This window comes from Lynx rufus, unplaced genomic scaffold, assembly GCF_022079265.1.
Source record: "Lynx rufus isolate CCGP_SWC_20201006 ecotype Redwood Valley unplaced genomic scaffold, mLynRuf1.p SCAF_22, whole genome shotgun sequence".
Classification (NCBI taxonomy): Eukaryota; Metazoa; Chordata; class Mammalia; order Carnivora; family Felidae; genus Lynx; species Lynx rufus.
Window position 1 is genome coordinate 6,764,266 of NW_025814837.1, and position 13,699 is coordinate 6,777,964.

General features: G+C 41.1%; 1 pseudogene; it reads left to right on the forward strand.

Annotated features, from left to right (window-relative positions):
- Positions 1 to 611: 611 nt before the first annotated feature.
- Positions 612 to 13,289, forward strand: LOC124517529 (Y-box-binding protein 1-like; annotated as a pseudogene).
- The last annotated feature ends 410 nt before the right edge of the window (positions 13,290 to 13,699 follow it).

Genomic DNA, 13,699 nt, shown 5'->3' on the forward strand with positions numbered 1-13,699 from the left:
AAAACAAAATTTTGTTTTGAGGTCTTCAATACAACAAAATTCATAGTAAAAAAAAATCCATACCTACATTTGCTCCACAAACATTTGTTAAATACCAGCTTTATGCTAGGTTCTAGGTGCTGAGGACACAGCAATCAACAGGACAGACCAGGTTCCTGCTCTCACTGAATGTAATGATGTGTCGGAATATAGACAATAAGCAAAAATAAACAAAAAGTGTCAGCTAATAAGGAATGCTCTATAAATAAAGAGGAAGGAGCGTGTTGGTAGGGGACTAGGCAGGTCCTTTACACTGGGTGATCAGGAGAGGCTTCTCTGAGACAGCGTCATGGAGGAGGAGGAGACTGGAAAGAAGGGCCAGCAGCCAGCCAGAACAGGATCTCAAGCAGAGCCTTTGGGATTCTGCCCACCATACCCCGACCACACTTCAGTTCTGCTCTGCACCTTCTTTAGGTGCCCTGCCCTTCAGTCACATCCAACAACTCCTAGTTCCCCAAATAAGCCCTGCTGCCTCTCGCTTCCATGTCTCCACACGTGCTGTTCCCACTGTTTCATATGGCCTCTGCTTGTCCTCACTTGTTAAACTCACACAAGATTCGGGCCAAAGGTCCATGAAGGCAGAGCTCTCATATTCCCTGGACCTACGGCTGTGCCTGCTGACGCACTGCTGGGACTCAAAAGAATGGGTTCTCACCTCCGCAGACTTCCCCCTCTGTACCACCTGTACTGATGTCATCAGTTGTATTTTTGCATGCTAAGTCCACCCATTTGATGGTGAGTCCTTGAAGGCACTTCTGAATGCAGCATTGAGCACAGTGCCTGATTCATAGTGGTAGGTGCTTAATAACTATCAAACCATGACTAAGTCACTGAATCACAGTTGTTATTCTAACTACAGCTATTTTTATGTCTAATCTCTTAAAAGTGGGAATTATGGCTTATCTTTCTATCACCCACTCAGTCCACCACTGTGCCTTTTACATCACACATATTCCATAAATGTTTGTCACATTAACATTACTGAATGTCATCTCTAAAGTACTTAATAAATTCGAAAGCCTTTTTGCAAAGGGCAACATTCTCAAACAGGAATACGTCCTGTTTGGTTTACCCTAATGGTGTAGGAGGTGGCCAGTATCCACATCATAGGTCTCAGCTTGCAGAGAAGCAAATCCTCATTAGACAGATACTGGACTATTGTAAAAGTCAGTTGAAAACTGAAGGTTAAGTAAAGTGGATTTAGTGTTCTAGGGGGCAACTTCACACAGAAAGCAAAACAGTAAAATTATTTCACTTAGAAGCGTGTCTATTCTTACTGTTTGTTGCTCATCAGCTGAACTGATTTGTTATGTGGAGGCAGAACTACCACATGGTAGCTATTTACATTACCAATCCCTTAACCTTACCATGTTCTTAATTCTCACATGCTATGAACAAGCTTGTTTCCTCATAAACTCTTCTAAAAGTTCTCTTCAGTTGGCTATCTACTGTATTCATCTGAGCCTACAATGCTAGAAGACCAGGTCTTATTTTCATTTTATTGTCTGTGAGTTAAAACATAAAATGAAAATGATTTACTCCGAAAGACCCTGTGAGTTAAAGTTTAAGCTGTATTATTTAGACTTGTATTTAGAACATTAGAATGTGTCACTTTCTCTGAACTGTTTATGGAGTCAAGGACAACACCAGATAACTCTTCCTCGGGAGAATATAAGCCTTAATAAATATCTATTTAAGTATCTAAATAAATGGTATTTAGCAAAAACAAAAACAAAACAAAAACCACACACAAAAACCAAAATACATCACACAAAATCTTGTCAGCTAATAACATACAAAAATACACCCCAAAAGTAGCTATCACAGGGTCAATATTCACATTTTAAAGTGATTTAACCATGAATCATGCGTAAATAGCTGGTTGCTTCCATTTATTTCTATCAGCAGCCACAATTAACGTGATCCTGCAAAAGCAAAACAGAAACTGTGATTAATGGTTAAAACTATAGTGACAAAGGATGTACACAGCAGATTTTCCACAACAAACACATGCTGCCTATTCTTCTGTGTGTCCTATGAGCAACAGGACTTCGGCCACACTGACACGAGCACCACTCTCAGTTATAAAGAGTTTGTTAATCTACATTGTAGATTATAAAGCCCCTTTGCTTCTTTTCACTCCCCTTCCTGTGGGTCCTTTCAAGGCCCATTAGAGCTCTCAAAGAATTTATAAGAAAACAAAGAAATTTAAATCTAAGCCAACAAATTCTGCACCAGGGCAAAACAGATTTTAAAAACAAAAATCCTTGTTGGATGGAGAATTAGCAAACAGTTCCAGATAAAATTCTTTGGGATTTATTTCAATTCTTGTCATTATTTTTATGACCACTGAGAATAACTAATAGTAATTTTAAAGTGGTTTTTGTTTTGTTTTGAGAGAGAGAAAGAAAGAGACAGAGTAGGAGAGGCACAGAGAATCCCAAGCAGGCTACACACTGTCAGTGCAGAACCCGATGTGGGGCTCAAACTCACAAACCATGAGATAATGACCTGAGCTGAAACCAAGAGTCAGACGCTTAACCGACTGAGCCATGCAGGCGCCTCAGCACTAAATGAATTCTCAGAGTTCCTTGCAGTGCGTTTCATGGACCCATGACCTATGCCATCACACAGGCACCAAAAGGGCCCTGGCACTGGGTTTAATGCTCTGCCATCACTGTCTTGAAGTACTGAACAGTTTTTTAGTGAGGGCCCCACATTTTCATTTTGCACTGGACATACATTATATAGTTGCTCTATTCCCTGAAATTCTAACATTCTATTATTCTGTAAAAGTACACCTCCAAAAAACAGAACTGAGGTGACCAATGTTCCATTTGTTTCAGAATAATGACTTTTAGAACTATATTCTACGTCTTTGAAAAACAACAATTGTACATGGAAGACAATTCAAATCCTAGGAGCTAATTTCACTTTTAAACATAAAAAATACTAAATATTATTTGGGATATCATTATTATAACATATGTCATTCAAAGCCAAGAATCTAAAGGAATTAATACTAAGCACAGAGCTCATAATAATCAGTATAAAAAAATAATTCTCTTTGTCTCCTAGTCACTGCTTTCTCCAAAATGCTTCTGATAATCTGTCTTTCCTACCCTCCACTTTTGAAAATACAGTTGACTCTTGAACAGCATGGGAATTAGAGGTACCATCCCCCGCACAGTCAAAAATCAGCATATAACTTGATTCCGCAAACACTTAACTATGGACCAATAACAGAAACAGTCTATTAACACATATTTTGTACATTATATATTGTATTCTTACAACAATGTAAGCTAGAAAAAAGAAAATGTTAAAATCTTAAGGAAAACACATTTACAGTACTGTGTTTTTTGAAGAAAATTCACACATAAGTGGACACCCACAGTTCAAATCCATTGTTCAAGGGTCAACTATAATTCTCCTACAGGAAAACTTTTAGGGGGGACAGTCCCAATAGTATTATGATATCAAGACAGTAAAGAATTAAAATTAAAATGTAGGTGGCTTTTGGGATGAGCACTGGGTGTTGTATGGAAACCAATTTGACAATAAATTTCACATATTGAATAAATAAATAAATAAATAAATAAATAAATAAATAAATAAATAAATAAATAAAATGTAGGTGGCTATAGGGGCGGCAAGGGGGGCTCAGGTGATTGAGCATCTTGGTTTCAGCTCAGGTCTTTTTTTTTAAATTTATTTTTGACAGAGAGAATGAATGGGAGAGGGGTAGAAAGAGAGAGAGGGAGACAAAGAATCTGAAGCAGGCTTCAGGCTCCAAGTTGTGAGCCCAGAGCCCGATGTGGGGCTCAAACTCACAAACCGTGAGATCATGACCTGAGCTGAAGTTGGAGACTAAACCGATTGAGCCACCCAGGTGCCCCAGATTTCGGCTCAGGTCTTGATCCCAGGAACGTGGGACTGAGTCCCTCCCTCACTGGGCTCCACACTGAGCATTGAACCTGCTTAAGATTCTCTCTCCCTCTGCCCCTCCCCAGCAAGCATAAGCACACACGCTCTCTTTAAAAAAAAAAAAAAAAAAAAAAAAAAAGAGCTATAATTAATCCAATAATCTACTATGGAAAATAAAATGGTTTCAACTCGTACAATGAACACAAAATCTGACAGAGCAAACAGAGAAGAGGCCCAATGGTAGTAATGGGCTCCAGGTAAAATAAAAACACCATTTCAAAGAAGAGGTCTGAAAAACAAAGCTATTTCCACATACCAGGAGATGGGCTGTAGGAGCAATGCTTTATTAATCTCATTTTATTCCATATATTCTGCATAAACTGACAGCACTTTAACTGACATGAATTTTTTTGTATAAAAATTCATTTCACTCTAAGCTTATTATGTAGATATCCCCTAAAGCACTACTATACCAAAGATCAACTTTTTAGGTTTTTGTTGTTATTTATTTTTGAGAGAGACAGAGTGCTGGGGGGGTTGAAGCAGAGACAGAGAGGGAGACACAGAATACGAAGCAGACTCCAGGCTCTGAGCTGTCAAGCACAGAGCCCAACACGGGGCTCAAACTCACCAACCGTGAGATCATGACCTGAGTGAGCCGAAGTCAGATGCTTAACCAACTGAGCCACCCAGGCGCCCCAAAGATCAATTTGTTAAAGACACACAATAAGAAGAGTAAATGAGGATGAGATTTAAAGTAAAACAGGGATGCCTGGGTGGCTCAGTTAGTTAAGTGTCAGACTTCAGCTCAGGTCATGATCTCACAGCTGGTGGGTTTGAGCCCTGTCCTGTGTAGGGCTCTGTGCTGACAGCTCGAAGCCTGGAGCCTGCTTCAGATTGTCTCCGTCTCCCTCCCTCCCCTCTGTCAAAAATAAACATTAAAAAAATATTTAAAGTAAAACAAAACACCACTGGTTAAGTCAGTCCATGAAAAGATGGTCACGTAAAGAAATTTTCAAAGGAGAACTTGGTATTTTTTTGGTTTTTTTTCTTAACATTTATTTATTATTGAGAGAGAGAGACTGAGTATGAGCATGGTAGGGGCAGAGAGAGAGGGAGACACAGATTCTGAAACAGGCTCCAGGCTCTGAGTGGGGAGCACAGAGCCTGACGCAGGGGCTGAACCCAAAAACCGTGAGGTCATGACCTGAGCCAAAGTTGGACGCTTAACCGACAGAACCACCCTGGCACCCCAAACTTGGTTTTGATCAAACTAGGTAACTGGATTATCTGGAAACTGGGGTTTGTAATGAGAAGAATTTTCTAGGACATAAAGCATTGTACATACAGTTATATGTATATTGCTCTTTACTGTGATTAGTCTGGAGATTTATTTTTAAAAAGCTTTTATTCTGTCCACTGATAGGGTAGAATTGGGAAGTTCTTATAAGAAAGAATCTCTGAATTTGGACTGACACTGCCCCTGCCAGGCGTGGGTCTTCATTTCCTATGACTTGAAAAAAGAAAAGAGGTAGAAGACACGGCCAGCATTCTTCTCTGTCATCCTAGTAGGTACACCGTACATTCATTACTGCAACATTCATTACTGCATTTATCACACTATACTGTTATCACTTACTTACACATCCTCTCTCTGCCAAACCGTGAGCTCCTTGAGGGGAGAAATTATACACTATTTCATTTTTGTATCATTTCAATACCTAGAACCATACTTGAAGTACATGAATAAAATGTTTAATAAATGAACAAACAAGAAAATCTTTGTTTAGTTTGGCTGAAACAATTACTGGAGCAGAAACTCAAATACAAATGGGCATAAAATCAAAGAAGGAAATGCTGAGAGGAAATTTAGGCTCTCTTTATACCAAAGCACAGAGACCGCCTCAAGCAACAGAGTTTGTCTTCAAGATACGTAAAGCAGGCTACGAAGTGTCACTCAATATTCATGCCCCCTTTTTCTGCACTTACAGACTCCCCATTTTTACTAGACGTGTGGTCTGCTGGAATAAAGATATACTTCCCAGCATCCTTTGCAGTGAAGTTCTAGTTGATAAAATAGGAGCAAAGTCTTGTGTGCAACTTTTAGAGTTATCTAAAAGGACTGGAGAATACTCTTTCTTCTGGTCTTCCTCCTTCATATTGGAATACAAATGTGATGGCTCAAGCTCCATTTTAGTCCATAAGGATGAAGATACACCCCAGGATGGCAGATAAGAAAGCTAAAACCAATGGGGCGCCTGGGTGGCTCAGCTGGTTAAGCGTCTCACTTCAGCTCAGGTCACCATCTCGCGGTCCATAGGTTCAAGTCCCACACTGGGCTCTGTGTTGACAACTCAGAGCCTAAAGCCTGCTTCAGATTCCGTGTCTCCCTCTCTCTCTGCCCCTCCCCCACTCATGCTCTGTCTCTCTCACTCCCAAAAATGAAAGATGTTAAAAAAAAAAATTAAAAAAAAAAAGAAAGCTAAAACCAAGAATCCAGAAAATCATGGATACCAGCCACGAGCTGTCTACATCTAGATTTAGACATTGAAAAATAAGTATCTCTCAGCTACTCTTACCTGGGTCTCTGTAACAAGTACGAATCCTATCCTACAGAATGCATGCAAGAAACCCAGAAGTCCCAAGTGAAGCAGGGCAGAAATGAACATAGGGCCAGGACTCACAGAGGGAAGCAAAAACGCAAAAGCTCTGAAGAACACAAGGACCCCAGCAGTTGGAATTAGCAGAGTGTTCCTCAAGGACTGTACGATGACACAGGACTCCAGGAGCTGGCTTCCTATTCTTCTCATCCCCAAGCTCTGTCTGCTCTCTTTTATCCCCACCACCATTCTCTCAGGCTTCCTCAGATGGTCTATGGATAATCATGGCTTTTACTCTCTCAAGGCATGGTGTTAGACTCAGAGCCTCTGTCTCAATCTTTAAGTTAACTTCTTGGAAAAAGAGAAGAGCTAGGGGGCCTCACTTATCTTTTCAAGCCAGATCATGTCACAGCAGCCACTAGTGAGCTGACTGCCTTGGGTCCGGTACGCATTTCTGAGGGGTATAAAATATGATCAACCAAGAGGACCTATGAACAGTAGTTGTAAGGGTTAGGTAGTTTCCTCCAGAAGATGATATAAATGTGGCTGGTGCTATGACTGATATAACTCATATGGGATGGTCAGAATCTATTTGTTTCAATCCCAGCCTCCAAAAGTAAAGGACACAAACAAAGAGAACTGATCTAGAATCCTGAACCCCACTTGAAACGTTCCAATGGTCTGACCTGGGATTTTACCCATGTCAAAATTCAAATCCAAAATGCTACTTTAAAAAGGAGGAGGGCCAGGGCTGAGCAAGGTCTTCTGTTAACACAAAGTAAAGAAGCTACAATTATTCTGCTCCTTCCCTGGGACACTAGATCACCTGAGAGAACTGAAAAGTCTTATCTTCCAGAATGAACCAGGGATCCAACCTAGAAACTGCCATTTCCTCTTTTGAGGATGTTTTAGAACTGGTTAAAGTAGCTTTAAAATAAGCAACAGTTAAGAATACAATAAGGTTAGTTTTAATATCACTGCCAACACTTGGTCTTAAAGGGTAACTAAGTCTTGAAGCCTGAGCTGTTAACAGATAAAGTTCAAAGGCAGATGAGAATTTTTATTTATCACAACGCTATGATAGTCATTAGTGCTATCCACCAAATTTCTCTGATTCTCTGAGAAATTCTCTGTCTGCCACAGACAATGGCAGATTTGCACTTTTCTGTCCCCTTGACTTTCTTTGATCCATGACTTGTGAACAGAAATGACATGCCTTAATTCCACAAAGAAGCTTAAAGAGACAGTGCACCATTTGCTCTGTTCTCTATCTTTCTGTGACAATGCTCCCAACATACAAAAACAGTAACTGCTCCCTCAGTATGGGTCCCTGAGGAGGATGAGGCACAACAGAGTCCCCAGACAACCAGTAACAAAACCAACAAGTTGTGTTCAGACACTGAGATTTGGGGGTTTTATGTTAGTACAGTATGACTCATCCTACCTTGACATGCACAAACATGAATGCCTAAATATTCACAATTGTTTGCTCGTAAGTGCTAAAATAAAGTTTTCACAGTGTTTTAACTTCTTTCGATGCCAAAAAGAACAATAGTAAATAAACACAGGCAGGCAACTAAAACCTTAAAAGCAAGGAAGGCCTAATTTAGCTCCAAAGTTTAGATGGAAAAAAGTCTCTGTCTAGAAGAGTCAAATGTGAGCACTTATAAGCTACTGGGTTTAAGACTATCAAAATGTTGATAATTCCTGAGGTGAGAAGATGAAAATATCATAAGTTCATTAATACTATTCTACTTCTACATATATCCCACAATAAAAAAAAAAAGTTAGAGAGAGAGAGAATATGAACAATCTGAAGAATCTTAAACCAAAAGAAAAAAAAGCATTCTGGTTTTAAGCCCTCAGAATGAAAAAGGTTTTAATAACACCGTTAAAAGACTTCAGTGCTACTTATAGACAAGTTGTAGAAATTGAGTGTCTTGGCACTACTAGATCATAGTAAAAATCTAAGACGGCTAACTGCCTTTCAAAAAACATCTTCTTAATTCATAATTAAGTTTAACCAGATATTTTTCATGGGTTCCAAAATTAGAGAATATTTGAGATGGAAAGTGCATTACAATGTATCCAGGGCAACCTCCTTGTCATTACTGATAATGAAATTTAAATCTGGTGACACAGTTAATGGCAAAATAGAAACTAAAGTCCAGGTCCTTTCAACTCTGATTCACATTAGTCTCTACCTTGCCAGGTTAGGGTACTAGCCTATTTAATAGTATCTTAATAATTTTACTTTGAACATCCAGCAGAAAGATCTTGTTAGCTCTTTTCATTGTAATTCTGAATCATGACATCAGTTGGGATAACTTTAGCTGTTAAATGAACAGAAATTACACCTCAAACTGCTTAAAAGTAAGGAAACTTACTGGCTCACATAACTGGTAGTCCAGGGGTAGGATGAAATCCAGGGACAGCTAAACCTAGCAGTTTTAGCTCCGCCCCTCTTCAACTCCCTCAGTTCCGCCACCTTCTTGAGCTAGTTTCCTCCTTGGGTTTGATAACAAGACTGCTGTAGCAGCTCAGAGCCTCACATTCACATATGGAGAGGTAGTGTCTTCCCATGCACAGGACAAGGAAAAAGTCTTTTTTAGAAGCTTCTGCAAACTTCCTTCAGCCTAAAATGGTAATATGCCATTTCTGAATCAATCCCTAGCAAAGGGAATAAGACTTCCATGATTGCCTTAGATTATTCAAGGTCCATCACCAACCACCACACAGTAGGGAAGACTAGAAGCCATGGTGGGGAAAGAGCCATATTTAACTACAAGGACAGCCAGTGACTCCTAATATACAGCCCAAGAAGCCTTGGGAAGTTGAAAAACTGCCTGACTCTGAGTAAATTATATAACATGCATGTGTACTGAGAGAGAGAGAGAAATACTGATTAAAAATATATACAGATACTCTAAAATAAAATCCATATTCACCTAAAAGTATTAACTCATGGTAATTTTTAAAATGGCATAGAGGCAGTGCCGCACCAGACTACTTGGGTTTGCACCTGGCTCTCACACCTGCTATCAGGTAAGTCCACACAAGTGATTACCCACATCACAATATTGTTGTGAACATTAAAGGGGCAGCAAGTAAAGGGCTGGGATCAGAGTGTAAATTGTATTTAGCAAAGTACTAAATACATTCCTGCTATTATTTGTCTCATACAAGTGAACTACTATGATGTGGAAAATTATGACTTTTTTTAATGTTGAAAATGGGTGTGTAGAAGATACTTCTTTTCAGCTGCCCAGTACCCATCTGTTTCCCCTTCCTAATTTCCTTTTGGAGAATTCCTTTCCTCTGCCTTATAGTCTTGCCGAGATTGTAAATCCACGTGCCTATCTTCCCACTATGGAGGCCACAGGGATTCTGGAGGGTTCCTGCAACTAAATTCCTCCTCTTGCCACTGGTATACCTAGCATGGCATAGGCTCAACCAATCAGATGTGTTCTCCAGGGGCCTGAAATCTTGAGCAAGTTACCTGCAAAGTTCAAATAAGGAGGTGGAGTTCATCATCCCAGTGGAAACATCCGGACCAGATCATTCCTGTAATGCAGTTTGCAGCCCTCCCCGCAGCCTCCTACCACTCCCCCCAGCTTCTGCCTGTTTCTAACCTTGGTTCTCTAGCAGTCCTATCAGTTCTTTAAGTTTCCAATTCCTTTCTGATTAACTACTACTTGCTTACATTAGTAGAGCCAAATTCTACACCTGTAGCTAAAGATCTCAACTGAGAAATGGACCAAGATTGGTCACTGGAGTACAGCATGAAAGTACTGTGCTAAGATTCAAGAGTGGAATGGGGACTCTGTGAGAATGAAAAAGGCAAGTCTTAGAAAGATGCTTCTCTGGAAGTACAGGGAGAAGCCAGAAGGCTAAGTTGTTAAGCAACAGGATAAAGTTTATTCCAGTGTAGGGGTGTGAAGGACTGCCCCCAGAGATCTGGTCCACCCACCATGTGAGAGGTAAGTTACATAGGAAGAAGAGAGACCAACTACTTCCCAATGAGAATTTCTGCCTGGTGAAATTCTAGGCCAAGTATTTTTATGAGGCCTCTTCTAAAGAGTTACATGATAAAAAAGCATAACCTCAGGTTCACTGGTGCCATCTGTACCAGAACAGAAAGTGGGAAGACCTTCCCTCTCTTACTCTCTCTCTCTGGTGGAAATCCTTTTTCCCTAGGTCAGCATACTCTGACATACAGAAGGGTCAAGTCCATAAATGGAACTCTATTACAGCTCAAGAGCATTTAAGGGCAGAGAATATTCAAAGGTAGGAGAACAGTGTAAAAGTTATCCAGTGGGCTAGGTTTAGGTTTAAAGTCCTCAACAATATTTTCCAGGAATTCTATTTTTACTACCCTAGTCTAAGTCACTAAATCCAAGTCTGCTTTGACTTTACTACCTATTTCCATCTTTCTGCCCAATCTGAATCAAGCTACTGTTTTTAGCTTTCATGTTGCATCTCTGGAGAAAACAAGTTTGGCCCAGTTCAGGACTCAAATAAACTCCTGCTTAGTGACTGTGCACTTCTCTCTGCTCTGACATAAGCTACCCTACCCTAACCTCTATATCCAATGCTCAGTGTCCCAAGTTCTCCCTAAAGTCCGTCCTGTTTCCCTGGTCTCCACAGAATCTTCCCTTTCCAAAATACATATTCCCTACTTTCTTCCAATTCTCAAAATGCACCCCAAACTGAACTTTTAAAAACTGCCTACTAGCAAATCACATCCAATTGGTGGGTTTCTTTCCTAGCTTAATTATCATATTCCCTCATAATATTCTAATTCACACAAAAGTTTTTGAACCAACTCTCATCTGGCCCAGAAATATCTCTGAGTTCCATTTATAAGTTTACAAAAAGAAAAAAACAAGATGGAAAAATTCCTTTTCATCGTATATCTTTTGGTACCGTAACGATATTTCACCACACAAACATGTTATTGTTTTTCTAGTAAGAAAAATCCCAATTACTTAATAACACAAATTTTTTTTTTACCTTACTGTTACTTTCCCAGTAGTATCTGTATGCAGAAATATGTGGACATTAAGGCACCTACCTGGGTGGCTCATAAGTTAAGCATCTGACTCTTGACTTCAGCTCAGGTCACGATCTCGCAGTTTGTGAGTTGGGGCTTGCATGTCAGCTTGGGATTCTCTCTCTCCCTGTCCCTCTGCCCCTCCCCTATTTGCACACGCCTTCTCTCTCTCTCAAAATAAATAAAAACTTTAAAATTTTTAAAAAGAAATATGTGGACATTAGATGAGGAGAAGAAAGCATCTCTAAATTCATTTTTTGTTTTTGTTTGTGGAGGTTGGCAAGTGGACAAGCAGGAGTTGGTTATCACTGATTTAAGGTCTGACTGTTAAACAAACTGATGGTCTGACACTGATGAAAGTTTAGGAGAAATCTGAAGACCTTTTATAAGTGTCTGACCCCTGAGGAAGTGATGCTGCAAGTAAGTACCTTCAGGTTCCCGGTGATGGAATGACCGGGTTAGTCACTGCCACTTCTCACAAGTCTGGGAGTGGCTGGCAAATCAGAACAGAACGGGTCAGGGCCGGCAATCGAGCATCTCTGTAGGTGTGGGTCAAGTTAACCCCTGGTACACTCCACCCTGCCAGCCTAAGCAAAACAGTTCAGTCCAAATCTTTTCATATGTTATTTTAGAGTTTGAGCGGTAGCGGGAGCAGAGAGCAGACACCAGAGAGCCCTGAGCAGCCCGCCGCAGCTGGCCTTGTTACCCTCACACCCTGGGCGGAGCCACAGCTGCCGGCCAGGTCACCATCAGGACCCAGTCACCATCACCACAGCCCGCAGCGCTGCACGCACCAACCCGGGCACCACAGGCAGCGGCACAGGGAACGAGGCCTCCTATCGGCTGCACCTTGCCTGCTGGGGACAAGAAGCCCATGGCAACAGAGTCAAATGGTTCAATGGAAGAAACGGATGTAGTTTCATCAACAGGAATGACACAGAGGAAGATGTATTTGTACACCAGACTGCCATAAAGAAGAATCCCAGGAAATACCTTCGCAGTGTAGGCAGTAGGGGAGACTGGGGTCTGATGTCGTGGGAGGAGAAAGGGAGCCGAGGCAGCAAACGTGACAGGCCCCGGTGGAGTTCCAGCACAGGGCAGTCAATATGCAGCGGGCCGTAACCATTACAGACACTCTCCATGCGGCAGGGGCGCAATTCCCAGCAGAATTACAACAGTGGAAGTGGGAGAAAAAAAGAGGGATGGGAGAGTGCTCCTGAAGGCCGGGCCCCATAGCACTGGCCCTGGCACAGGCGGAGGTTACCACTTCAGTACCAGGAGAGACCTCGTGGATGCAGACCACAGTCCTCGGCGCCTCCTGTGCAGGGGGAAGTGATGGAAGGTGCTGACAGGCAGGATGCAGGAGAACAAGGTAGACCAGTGAGACATACTAAGTACCGAGGTTACAGACAAAGATTCTGCAGGGGTCCTCCCTGCTAAAGGCAGCCTAGAGAGGATGGCAATGAAGAAGAGAAGGAAGAGCGAGGAGATGAGACCCAAGGTCAGCAGCCAGCTCAGCTTTGGTACCGCCGCAACTTCCAATTACGGAGAAGCAGACACCCAGAAAACCCTCAACCACAAGATGGCAAAGAGACACAGGCAGCCGATCCACCAGTGGAGAATTCGTCCGCTAGCAAGGCTGAGCAGGACGGGGCTGAGTAAATGCCAGCTTACCATCACTACAAGCATCTGGTTTAGTCATCCAACAAAGAAATGAGCAAAAGACTGCTTTTTCCCCACTGACCAGATAAACAGATCTGCATTGTCTATGCAGCATGGGGTTTTTATTTTCACCTAAAGACATCACTTTTTGGTGATGACAAATGTGTTTAAAAAAAAAAAAAAGCCTGGTTTTTCTTAAAACCAAAAAAAAAAAAAACTTTTTTCCCCCTCCAATACACCTTTAAAGATTTTTAAATTGTTTCATATCTGGTCAAGTTGAGACTTTTAAGAGCCTCATTTTAATTTGTAATAAAAGTTTACACCTTGATTTTTTTTCCCAAAAAAAGTCAACAAACAGCAAGCACCTGTTAATAAAGGCCTTAAATAAATATATATTATTTTTTATGTGAGTATTTTA